Genomic DNA, 11,160 nt, shown 5'->3' with positions numbered 1-11,160 from the left:
ATTCAAATAAAATCAGGTCTGTGTTATTAACGGTAATGATGATGATGATGATGTATGTGTGAGGGGTGGGTGTGATGCTGCTGATTGGGGAATGATCACTGGAACTGGAGTCAGGGAGACGGTAAGAGGAGCTGTTGGTAGTTTGGGTGAGAGACACTGACACTGTGAATTATGGTAATGAGAATGGAATGGAAAGGAGGGCCTGAAACAACACTTGATGGAGGGCCCACTGGACGCTTGATGGCTCTTCTTTCTATGGATTTGCTCAGGAGACATTTTACTTTTGGGTTTAATTTCACTTAATCATCTTTTCATTAACTCAAGGTTATTTTGAGTTAATCTCTCTGGTAAATAATGAAATAAACTAAGGCAGAGTAATCTGTGCTTCTAAATCTAAGCAGGATGAATATTATTTTTGAAAACATATTTCCAAAGGTACTTATTTTCCCCCAAAGTTCTATTTTCAAAGGCAGAGGAATAGAGAGGACATTGATTAATAAGTATAAAACATATCTTTTTAAAAACAGTATAGCCATTCTTTGCTTATAGACATTCAAGATATATACAAGACTCAATGTCAGAAAATAACACCCTGGAAACCATCCAGAGGCTTTATCTCCATTACAAGCTATCTGTATTTTCTTCAGATATTCCAAAAATCTTTTAAACTTGGCATTTTTTTCTTCTCCCCAGACCACACTTATAAAAGATGACTTGGGCTTTTTTGACACAACAATTTTGTTTAAGCAAATTGAGTTGCTAGACAATATATCCAGAAATTTAACCAAGAGGACAAGACAAAACACTTTCAGATTTCTAGAATCCTTTAATTGTCTGCACCCATAGCTGAAGTAAAACACAATATCTTATTAAAAGGCCCGTACTGAAAGAAGAATCAGTAAACTCTTCTTAAGAAGAGTCAGCTGCTCCTGCGAGTCAGCACATCTTGTTAAATGTGTGCTCTGCTTCTGGTATCCTTGAGTCATTGCTTTAGCCAGGCTGCTTCCTTGAGCTTGGCTGTGAGGTGGGGGAATGTGGTTCTCCCTTGAGAAATGGGTTCCAGAGAGCTCAAAGATGAGCAGAGTTTGCCTGGGTTAGGTGAGGTCCAGGTCATGCTGTGCCAACCTCTGGGAACGTGTAGCAGTGGCAAAGTGCAACCCTCTGACCAGACATGGGCAGAGGCAGACTCTGACATTGGGTCTTGTATATATATGTGAGGCAGGCCCTGGTGGACTTGAGTGGAAGCTCAGACCGCAGAGTGGGGCACATGATGGGGTCCCAGGCTGTGCCTGGAGGAGCAGACTGACCTGGCCCTTCAGTTTAAGGGCCAGGAAACTGCACTTGCTATGCACATTTGTGCTCATTCTCATCTGTGCCTCAAGTATTTTCTGTCTAAGTTTCTGGGTGGCTCTTTTTTAGTAAAACTGGTCTGCTTAACTTTGCCAATAGAGTGGGCTGCCACACTAAAGAGGAATGCGTGTTTCTTGGGGTAAGAGAACCCTAAAGACGTTTTGGTGAAATCCAAGTGGAGGGGCTATTTCCCTAAAATCTCCCCTCTTGTAGATTCCTAATCCATCAAAAGAACCTGACAAAAGAAACCTGTTTGGGGGCAACACAGCATCACCTGTACCCATAATCATGTTTTCCCAATACTTTGAAGTAGGTGAGCAATAAAGCAGCCCTAGGCAATCTTAGTGAGACATCAAACTTCACGTCTTTGTACCAATGTTTAGCATTAGGAAAAAGACTGATGGGCCTGATCAGATGATCTTTCCATTTCTTCAGTTTTTAAATGTCATGGATCTAAAAGAATGGAAACAGGGGTAAAAAGAGAACACTTATGGAGGATGATTGTAATGCATCTCATTGGTAGGAAAATGCAGTTAAGATGTAAATGTCAAGAGGCCATGATTTCTGGATTGAGGTTTTTTCTATAATTTTAATACAATCTTACCACATCTTAAAGACCACAGATACCCGGCTTTCCTTTGAAGGTCACTCATGGCCCACAGTCATGTCCTGATTTCTTCCAGGTGATGTTCTTTCCAGAAAGCCCCCCTCCCTGTTCCTCTGGTCTGAGATGGCAGCTTAGGGATGTGGCTGAAATTCAAGCACTAGGGAGGGAAGTAAAGACAAGACAAAATTGGTCAATTAGTGCAGAAACATAAATGATCTTTCATAGTTCCGAACAGAATTGAGGTGAATCAGGAAATGGATGGCGTTTTTCAAGTCACATGAATCAGCGCCCCAGAATTCATCATTTTCACCAAGTGTTTTGTTGGTTTCTTCATTCTTTCACATTGTGTGCATGGCTCACCTAAAACAGTTTAGGGAAAGCTATATTTTATTTTGAAAAGAGAACTAAATATTTTTGTTTAAAAATGATCATCCTTAGTTTTATAATGTGATGAGAAGCAGCTTAATGCAGATAGCTTTCTAGTAAGCAAGACCTTTGCAAAGCAAAACAAACAAAAAACAAAGAAATTTTGTTTAGAAAAAAGAAATACTTGTGGATACTTCAAAATGACTTTATTTATGAAGAGCCTGCTTATATGTTGGGTGCTCGGTGAGTATTTCACACAGATTACTGTCTTTCTCCTTTCAAGCAGACAGCTGACATGCCCCTGCCAGGCTGGTGTGTCTAAGCTCCAGGTGAAGAGACTGTAGCTCAGAAAAGTTAAAGAACTTTCCCCAGATTAAAACTCAAAATTATATCCTCAATTTAGATCCATTTCACTTTAAACAAAGGATGCACTCTAAATTATAATTTGGTTTATTTACCTGCTTATTAGCAATTATTTTGTAATTAATTATCACTAAAATATACATCTTTTAACAATGCATTGGTGCAGCCTGTAAACAGCAAAACTGAATTCAACTCCCCCCCTACATACATACACAATTATGTAATTTATCCAGTGAAATGTTATGTTATCAGACCTATTGGGTCATGGTTTAGAAAGCTATCTTCTTCCCACTGCTTAGCTCTATATGCCAAGAGTTTTTTTGCTTTTTTTTTTTCTTTTCAAGTATTAACGGCAATGTTCAGAGGCAAGAAGAGGATTAGCTGAGTACATTGGGTTCTAATTTCTGTCTCCCTCACCCTGGCCACGTAGGCTCCACAGGTCCAGGCAAAGGCTGCAGATCCAAGCATAAGGCAGCTTCCTCCCTACATCTTTGCCCCTAGAAGAAGCCAGGCAAGACCTTGGCCTGCCTCTTCCTCCCAGGGAGGCTCCTAGGCCTCTGTGCCACGTAGGCAAGATAATCGGAATGTCTGGAATGGAACTAGTGCCCTAAGTGCCAAGCAAGGGAAGGGAGAACGGTTAAGCTTTTCCTTCAGGTCCCCAGGAGCCTGCAGCTGCCACACAGCAGGCCGGGAGCCCCCGCCACAACCCAGGGAGGAATGCTTGCCAAGAAGGCCTGCCCAGCTACTGACACTTCCTCCCAGAGGTCTTAAAGGAAATCCCAGTAAGGCCTGAGTACCCAAGACAGCCAGATCACCCGTGCCAGAGACTGGGCATTTGGGGATGGGCTGGGCTTTCATAGAAACCTTCGGAATTGCTTTCACTGAATTCTTTTATTTTAAAAAAAAGTTCTAGAAAATAAAGACACATCGATAGCAATTTGTATTTCCATTGTCCTCTTAGGTCTGCATGGCTACTGTGCGAGCTGTGACACCCTGCAGCCTGCAATAGCTTCTTTGTTGTATGGATGAGCTCAATGGAACCCTTATGGACGCACCGGACCATGCCCAGGACCAGCGAGGCCCATCCATACCCCACCACTGGCTGGAAGGGCGCTGGTGTGAACGTGGGTCCTTGCGGGGGGTCCCTACCTCACTGCGGTCAGGAGGGGGCAATTCACGCATTTCCTCATGCAGGGGACATTCAAGCCTCCCTCTGAGGCGCAGACGGAGTAAAAAGGGCCCAGAGATACTGGCCCGCACCCCCATCCAGTGGGAAAGGGCCACTCAAGGCCAGTCTGGACTCCGAACCCAAGTTTTATGCCTTATACTCCTATAACTTTACCATTTGCTCTTTTCGCGAGGCTGACCCCCTCCCTCTCCCCCCCCCCCGCCTCCTTCAGAAACCGAAGAACTGCAACAAAGTGCCCAATTATACACGTCTTCAAAGGTACTTTACTTGCTTCCCAATTATCAACTTTTCACCTGAGTACTTAGTAAGGCCCAAAGATCCTGCAAAAGTGCAACAAGGAATAATTGGCACAGAATAGGACGAATGACTTTGACCATACGGGACTTCTCTCTTAACGCTCAGCGTGGCTACCTGGGGACGCCTTCTCTGGCCTCCCTGATTCGTCAGATTTGTTCATTTCCTTGACTTAATCCCGCTGAAATCGACCCGAACTAGCCGGGAGTCTCACCCCCAAAGTGCTCCTCCAAGAACCCGCAACGACTGACTCTCTCGTCTTCTTTAAGGAGTTTCTCCCTCAGAACGGATGAGGGTGTCACACAGAAAGAACAAAATCACAAAGTTCGAGTTCCGGAGGACCAGACGGCCCCTGCCCCCCCATCCCCCGGGCCAGATTTAGCCGAGGGAACCGCACGTACCTGAAGCCGAGGCCGGCAGAGAGGGAGCGCCACGTCTCAGGTCTCGGCCGGCGCCCCCCTCCGGGGTGCAGCCACGTCTGAGCCGGGACAGCGGGCGGGGGAGCCGCAGAGGGACCCAGTGAGACGGGGGACGGAGCCCCCAAAAGTCAGCGCTCGGCCGCACTCGCACTGGGGAGGCTGGAATGGAACTCCTGGGGTACAGCGGGGCTCCCAGGAGCGAAGGTGGGGGTCCTGTACCGGGAAGGGGCGGGGCCCGGGGAGGGGCTCGGGGAGGTCAGGCGCGGGTGGGGCGCTCGAGTTTCACCCCGGCAGGGAGGAGGAGGAGGAGGAGGCGGCGCGGCGGCGGGGGCGGGGCAGGGGCGGGGCGGGGGTGGGCCCAGGCTGTCCCCCCGCTCCCCGCCCAGCGCTCTCCGCCCCGCGCTCTCCGCGCCCGCTCGCCCCGCGCCGATCTACTTGCCGGGAAGGCGGCGCCGGTGGCGGCTGCTCTCCCTGCGCCCGCTCCCGAGCGCTGCTTTCCCGCCGCGGGTGGGCTTCGCAGCCCCAGGCCAGCCGCGGCCCTTGGCCCGCTGCAGCCCCGGCCCTCCACCTTCCCTTTGCAGGGGCGGCCCGGCCAGTGTCGCTCATCCCGGGACGCTCCCTTCTCCCACCCAGGACTGCCCCGCGGAGCTGGCTTGGACACCCAACTTTGCCACCTCGAGGGTCGTCTCTGCTGGGCGCGAACCTGCCCACCCACCGGTTGGCCGCGCGCTCGGGGACCGTGCTCGTGGCCCCCAAGCCGGTGCCCCCATTCTGGAACTCAGAGAGTAGGGGGCGGCTCTGGGGAAGTGGCAGGGGGCGGCTGCAGCTGCTGCCTCCACTTCCCTAGCCAGGTGCTGAAGAGGATCCTCGGAGCCGCTCTGGCCCCCAGGCGCTGGATGACTGGCACCAGCGCTCCTCGCACCTGGTGAGCGACCCCCGCCCGATTCCTGCGTGGCCTTGGCAGGAGCCCCTGACCGCGCCCCGCCGCGCCGCGCCGCTGGCCGGGACCCGGGGACTGCAGCGGTCGGCTGGTGGGTGGTGCCGATCTCGGGTGGGATCCATCAGCAGGCACCTGGGCGGGGGTTGCGCGTACAGGATTAGGACGACCGTCAGTCCGGGGGCGCCCACAGTTGAGCTAGTGCACGGGCTGGAAGTTTGTGTACCCGCCTGTGCCGAGGTCTGAGCATGGAGAGGTAAGGAGCCGGAGTGTCGCGGTGGGCGAGACGGGACCCCTGCCCAACACCCGGAAAGGTGCGCACACTGGTCTGTGCCCGCCCCCCGCGCGCCTCCAGGCTCGCACTGCCGCGAGCCGGGGGCAGGGGACACGGAGGTCGGGACTTGGCGGTTCGGGAGCGGCCACCTCGCAGCCCCACCGGCTTGGGCAGGTTTTCCTGCTTTCCTTACAGGGGAACCGGGAGGCAATGGGACTTGGGCTCAACTCCGCCAAGCGCCTTGGTTAATGAAAGACACTAAGGCGGGGATGCAGAGGCCTGGGGAACCACCAGCCAGGTGCGCTGCAGCTAGGCGAGCCCCTTTCACCAGGCATCCCTCCGCTGCTCCACGGATTTTGCACACCGTGGCTCAGGGTTTCAGACCCCAGGGTTTCGGGCAGATCGGGCTCCAGAGGGAATGGTTTCTCCCAAGATGTGCGTGGGAACCGTCGTGGAGGAGTGATTCCCCCGGCTCGCTCCCCGCGGCGGCCGGTGCCTGGCTTGGAGCGGTCACATCCCTGTTCCCCGGGCTTTGGCGGGAAGCGCGTTCACCTCCTCGCCCTTTGCTTGCTTTGTACCTGGATGCCGCGGCCGGAGTTGGGATTTAACTTTCCTGCGCCTGCGGCGTCCTCGGGATTCCCGGCAGGGGGCGCTGCGAGCGAGCGCTCGGAGGACGAGGCGCCACAGGCAGTTGCTGGGTCCTGGGCGAGTGGGCGGGAGTCCCAGGCAACAAACAGCAGAACCAGGCAGATCTTGCAATAATTTCATTTTGGGGGCCGGGGGTTGGGGGAGCTGATCTGGTGGCTATAGAGAGCTGTCAGCCTTGCTAGGAGAGGGGACAGGAAAGGTGGTGGCCAGACATAAGTGCTCTAACTGGAAAGGTCTCTTCCAGAGAAAAAGATCGCTGTAAAGTCTTCCTTGTCTGGGCATCTGCCTTCCTTGTGACTGTTGCATTTACTCAGAAAGAAATCGAAATTGAGGGAAGATAACGTGAGCTTTGTTTAATACCGTTCTGCTTTTTTAGGGGTACTTTAGTTAACACATCAGGAGTCACAAATGATTGTTCTGGTTTGTTTTGAAGAAAGACAAGTTTTACGTCTAGCTTACCGAGAAGAGCTCTGTCATAATGGCTGAGTTTGGAATCAGCAGATATGTTATTAATTATAGAGGTAGTCTGTTCATAAGGAGACAGAAACACAAAACCAGACTTTAATAAGAAAGATTTTTCAATACCTAATTAGGATTGCTGAATTTGTTGCTAATTAATGCCAGTTTCATTATTTTAGAGAGTGTAATGTTTATCATGACCACTTTACACAACTTCAGTTCAAGCAGATAATACCATTAAGTTATGTGTAACTGAAATAATTTTCTTGTCTGTGCCTGTATTTACACCAAAAGAAACATGGATTTTTTTCCCCTCCAAAAGATTTCTTTTTCTATGTTTTTTTTTTCATGAAAAATACAGCTCTAAGTGTAATTGTTTGGTTCACTTGAAACACAGATGTTTTTTCCCTTGAGTTTCTTTCTTGTAAAAACTTTGGAGATAGAAGCTTGCTCATCCACGTTGCTCCATGCAGTCACACTAAGCATCTGTATACTCACTGAAGTGTGGGGTTGACCAACTGACATCTATTTCTATGTGCTTTTAGCCAATATGTACTTTTATTAACAGGGAGAAGACGGATGATGCTAATCATTTTATGTCTTTTGTGAATTGCACTAACTTATTTGGTTGTTATAATGTCAAACAGCTGCGAGATCCCTGCTGCGAGTAAAGCTTTGGCCTCCTGGGTGGTAAAGCTTGTCTCTGTCCAAAGGAAATTTTTGAGACGTTCAGAATTTGGTAAAAATAAACCTGTGTTCTTCACTGCCGTTTCCCTTTAAAATGATTTCATCACGTGTCTTGGGAGAATGAAACGTAGAAACTTACAGCTCAGAGGCTGTTAAAACTTATTGACCACGAGACCGAAATAAATACAAGCACATTTATACAAACTTCTGCATAAATTTTAGAGTCATGGGCCTTCTGAAGCCCCGTCCATGGATTTGCAGTAAGAAATTTAGTTCCAGAGTCGTTAGCCTCTTGCTGATGGACAAATGTTACAACCAACAAGCCTTTCTCTGTGCTGTGTGCTAGTGGCCCAAAATAACAGATGCCAGCTCTTTGGGGACAGTGTCAGATGCTCCTGATGTTAGAGAGAGCTGCCTATCTGAATCGTGACACAGTTTTACTTAACTTGGTGATTAGTTTTAAAAGTTTCAAATGATCTTATTTTTGGTCATAAAGTCATTGAAATTGCGTCTTTGCTTTTGATACGGGAAGATGAGGAGGAGCAGAAAACCTTTACTAAATGTCCGGCCAAAAGTATAAAGGCATTGCATTATGTAGACAAGTGATCATGAACCCTAGAGTTAACTAATATCAAAAACTCATCCCAAGGAAGAGGTTTGAGCTACAAAGCAGATGGTGTGCAAGATAGAACAAATGAGTTTATAACATATCCCAGTCGAGGAATCCATTTTTATGGTAGTATATGTACAACTATTTGAGTACAGCAGCCGTACATCCTGCAATAAATCCTCCATAATTCTTGATTCTAAAATTATACCAATTTTGTATTTAAAAATGTTTCTGCAATTGTTGCTATAGTTACCCAGACAAATTGCTTGGGGTATAATTATACCAAGGTGACAAGTTTTTATGTGTTAAATAATGTTTAAAATGTAAATTATGGTGTCTAACAAATTGAGTTACAACTAAGTACAAAGTGTCTAAAGTGAAGCCTTGTACATTTCTGCTCACCTGCATCTACTTGCAAATTTATATCAAGAAAGTTAACTGTTTTCTTGAATCATAAAATGAGCGTCTATAAGTACTTTCAGTTGTCTTGAGTACAGTTGACAACATAGATAATTTCACATATGTTCTCAGCAACCTTTTAAAATTGAGATGCAGAAGTTTGGTTGAAAATTAGGTTTTTATCACTCTGCTACCCTGCAGAAATGATAGGGGGCAATCTCCTGTTTCCAATTCCTGTATAGATTGGGAGCAACTTGGGGATAAATTCAGCAGGTGAGATGTGGCTGCTGGGAAGCACTTTGGAGAAACAGATATGGGTACGCTTGGTAAATATATAGCATATTTTTCAGATGAATTTTTTAAGAATTGGATATCCAGGTATACAAAATCAATTTCTGATAGGGAGAAAAGAAGAAAAAGCAAAATTAAAGTAAGCTAGAATACACATAAACTTTTCAATATAAATGAACCTGCTCAAAACTTGCTTTGATTCAAAATTGAAGCAAAATAGAACAAAACAAATGAAAACTTGACCCCAGAGAAGGTATTGGATAATAGGTAATTTATTTCAACATACTAGTATTGACAGTCTTTGCCATCTAAAAGGTGGTATAGCTAAGGAAACCAGGCTGTCCATTTCACAGAGTATTTTGAAGCCAGGCAACTTCAAAGACAAGTCATATTTCACCTTGTGCATGAAATTTAAAGTAGGAGTGACACAACAGTGGCTCAAGAAAACAGAAAAATTTCCCAAAGGAATTGCTGTTGTCATCTTCTTTCTTCTCCTTCTTTTTTGGTCCAAGATTAATGGTTGTTTGACAAGAGCAAAGACAAGCACACTTTATTTCCCTTTCCTACATTTTAAAATGTAGTGACATAGTATTGCTGCATTTGGAAAAAATAAAATCATTCTGTCTTTAAACTCTTTTTTTCCTTAGTGGTTTCCTAGAATTGGTTTCCTGATTAACACTTGGGGAAAAAAAAACTATTTTAAAAGAGAATAATTTTTTTAGAGGATGAAATTCTTTTATTATTGAAAGGTCATGAGCCCACTAATCTTTTATCTTCCCATCTTTCACTCATTATTTGTCACTGTATTTCTGTAGAATTGGCTAAACTAGGGTTCATGTAGAATAATGAGGAAGTATACACTGGAAAAATGTTATTTTATGTTACATTTTTATGTACAATTGAGAGTAAATTACACTACTGCAATAGGTAATTCAATTACAGATATGTATGATAAATAACCAGTAGAGTGATTCTATCAGAAGCCAACTCTGTGGGTGAAATAATACTGTATTTGTTGAGATGTGAAATTAAATAAGTTATAGGCGAGTGACAATCAGGATAACACAAGGACAAATCGTTCACAGAAAATCGAGCCTCTTTCAATCAGTTCAAATCCACCCAATGTTTGGCAAGGATGTATGATGTACTCATGGAAAGAAAAACAGAGTCAAGGAAAGCAACTAAGAAAAAATTTGCTAAGCAGTTTCCTGTGATCTGTCTGCAAAATCATAAAATCGAAACTTCTATTCTTCTGAATCACAGCAGAGATAGCATTCCTCACAAAGTGACTTCAAATAAAATTCCACACGAAGAGCTTTTCTTTCTGTAAAAACAAAACAAAACAAAACTGGAGATGTGACACATCTTGCAGAAGGCCCCCAAAGCTGTTCTGAGCCAGCTACCAAGGCAGCTGACTCCTGCCAGCGCCCCCAAACCTGCTGTGGAAAGAGAATGCGTCGGAGGCCAGGGACATTTATGGTTGGGCATCCTGTAAACAGATGGATTTTAGAATCACAACTGGCTTCCGTGACTCCTTTTACAGGACTGAGATTTAGGTTTGTTGTAAAACTACTGATTTTCTTTTCTTTTTTTCTTATTTTTGAGACAGAGTCTTGCTCTGTCACCCTGGCTGGGGTGCAGTGGCGCGATCTTGGCTCACTGCAACCTCTGCCTCCTAGGTTTAAGCAATTCTTATGCCTCATCCTCCTGAGCAGCTGGGACTACAGGTGTTCGCCACACGCCCAGCTAATTTTTTTATTTTTTTGTATTTTTAGTAGAGACGGGGTTTCACCATGTTAGCCTGGATGGTCTCGATCTCCTGACCTTGTGATCCACCCGCCTCGGCCTCCCAAAGTGCTGGGATTACAGGCGTGAGCCACCGCACCTGGCCTTCTCTCCATATCATTTTGCAGAACTCCACAGACTGCCTTTATTTCTTAAAATCTTTCACTGATACAGAATGTCAGCTTAGGAGACCAACGAGACTGTTTTGTTCGTAGCTGTGTTGCCCACGGTGCCTAGAACAGTGCCTGGCATGCAGGAGGCTCTCAGGCCATCTTGGGTGAGTGACCGAATCAAAAAATGCCCTTAGATACTATGTATATAGTATAGACTGCAATAGAGTATACTGAGAGAAAGGACTAAGGCTTAAGCAAGACTTTTGGGGGCTAACCATGGACTCTAAAACTACTTATATTCTTTATTTAGAGAAAAATGTTCCAAATGCCTCCAAACTGATTTATTAGCACAGTCTTAAAATACAAATG

General features: G+C 46.2%; 1 protein-coding gene, 1 long non-coding RNA gene and 1 other non-coding gene across 4 annotated transcripts in view; 1 reads left to right on the top strand and 2 right to left on the bottom strand.

Moving 5' to 3' along the window:
• Window positions 1-806: 806 nt before the first annotated feature.
• On the bottom strand, window positions 807-4,901 carry LOC750991 (uncharacterized). The gene is made up of 3 exons (XR_680031.1): window positions 4,571-4,901; window positions 1,955-2,114; window positions 807-1,803 (listed from the first exon to the last, which is right to left on the bottom strand). It is a non-coding gene; the product is annotated as an uncharacterized LOC750991 (long non-coding RNA).
• Window positions 2,199-2,268, bottom strand: LOC112209360 (small nucleolar RNA SNORD123). Its single transcript, XR_002944097.1, has one exon. It is a non-coding gene; the product is annotated as a small nucleolar RNA SNORD123 (small nucleolar RNA).
• Window positions 4,902-4,989: 88 nt separating the features above from the next.
• SEMA5A (semaphorin 5A) overlaps window positions 4,990-11,160 on the top strand; it is a 500,732-nt gene continuing 494,561 nt past the window's right edge. The window contains exon 1 of one of the 2 annotated variants that reach the window (XM_016952939.4): window positions 4,990-5,513. The gene's annotated coding sequence lies outside the window, so the exon portion shown is untranslated. The remainder of the gene's footprint in view (window positions 5,514-11,160) is intronic. The other variant, XM_054684172.2, reaches the window with a different exon arrangement.

This window comes from Pan troglodytes, chromosome 4 (assembly GCF_028858775.2).
Source record: "Pan troglodytes isolate AG18354 chromosome 4, NHGRI_mPanTro3-v2.0_pri, whole genome shotgun sequence".
Lineage (NCBI taxonomy): Eukaryota > Metazoa > Chordata > Mammalia > Primates > Hominidae > Pan > Pan troglodytes.
The sequence above is the reverse complement of the archived record's forward strand: the minus strand, read 5'-3'. Positions and strand labels throughout refer to the sequence as shown.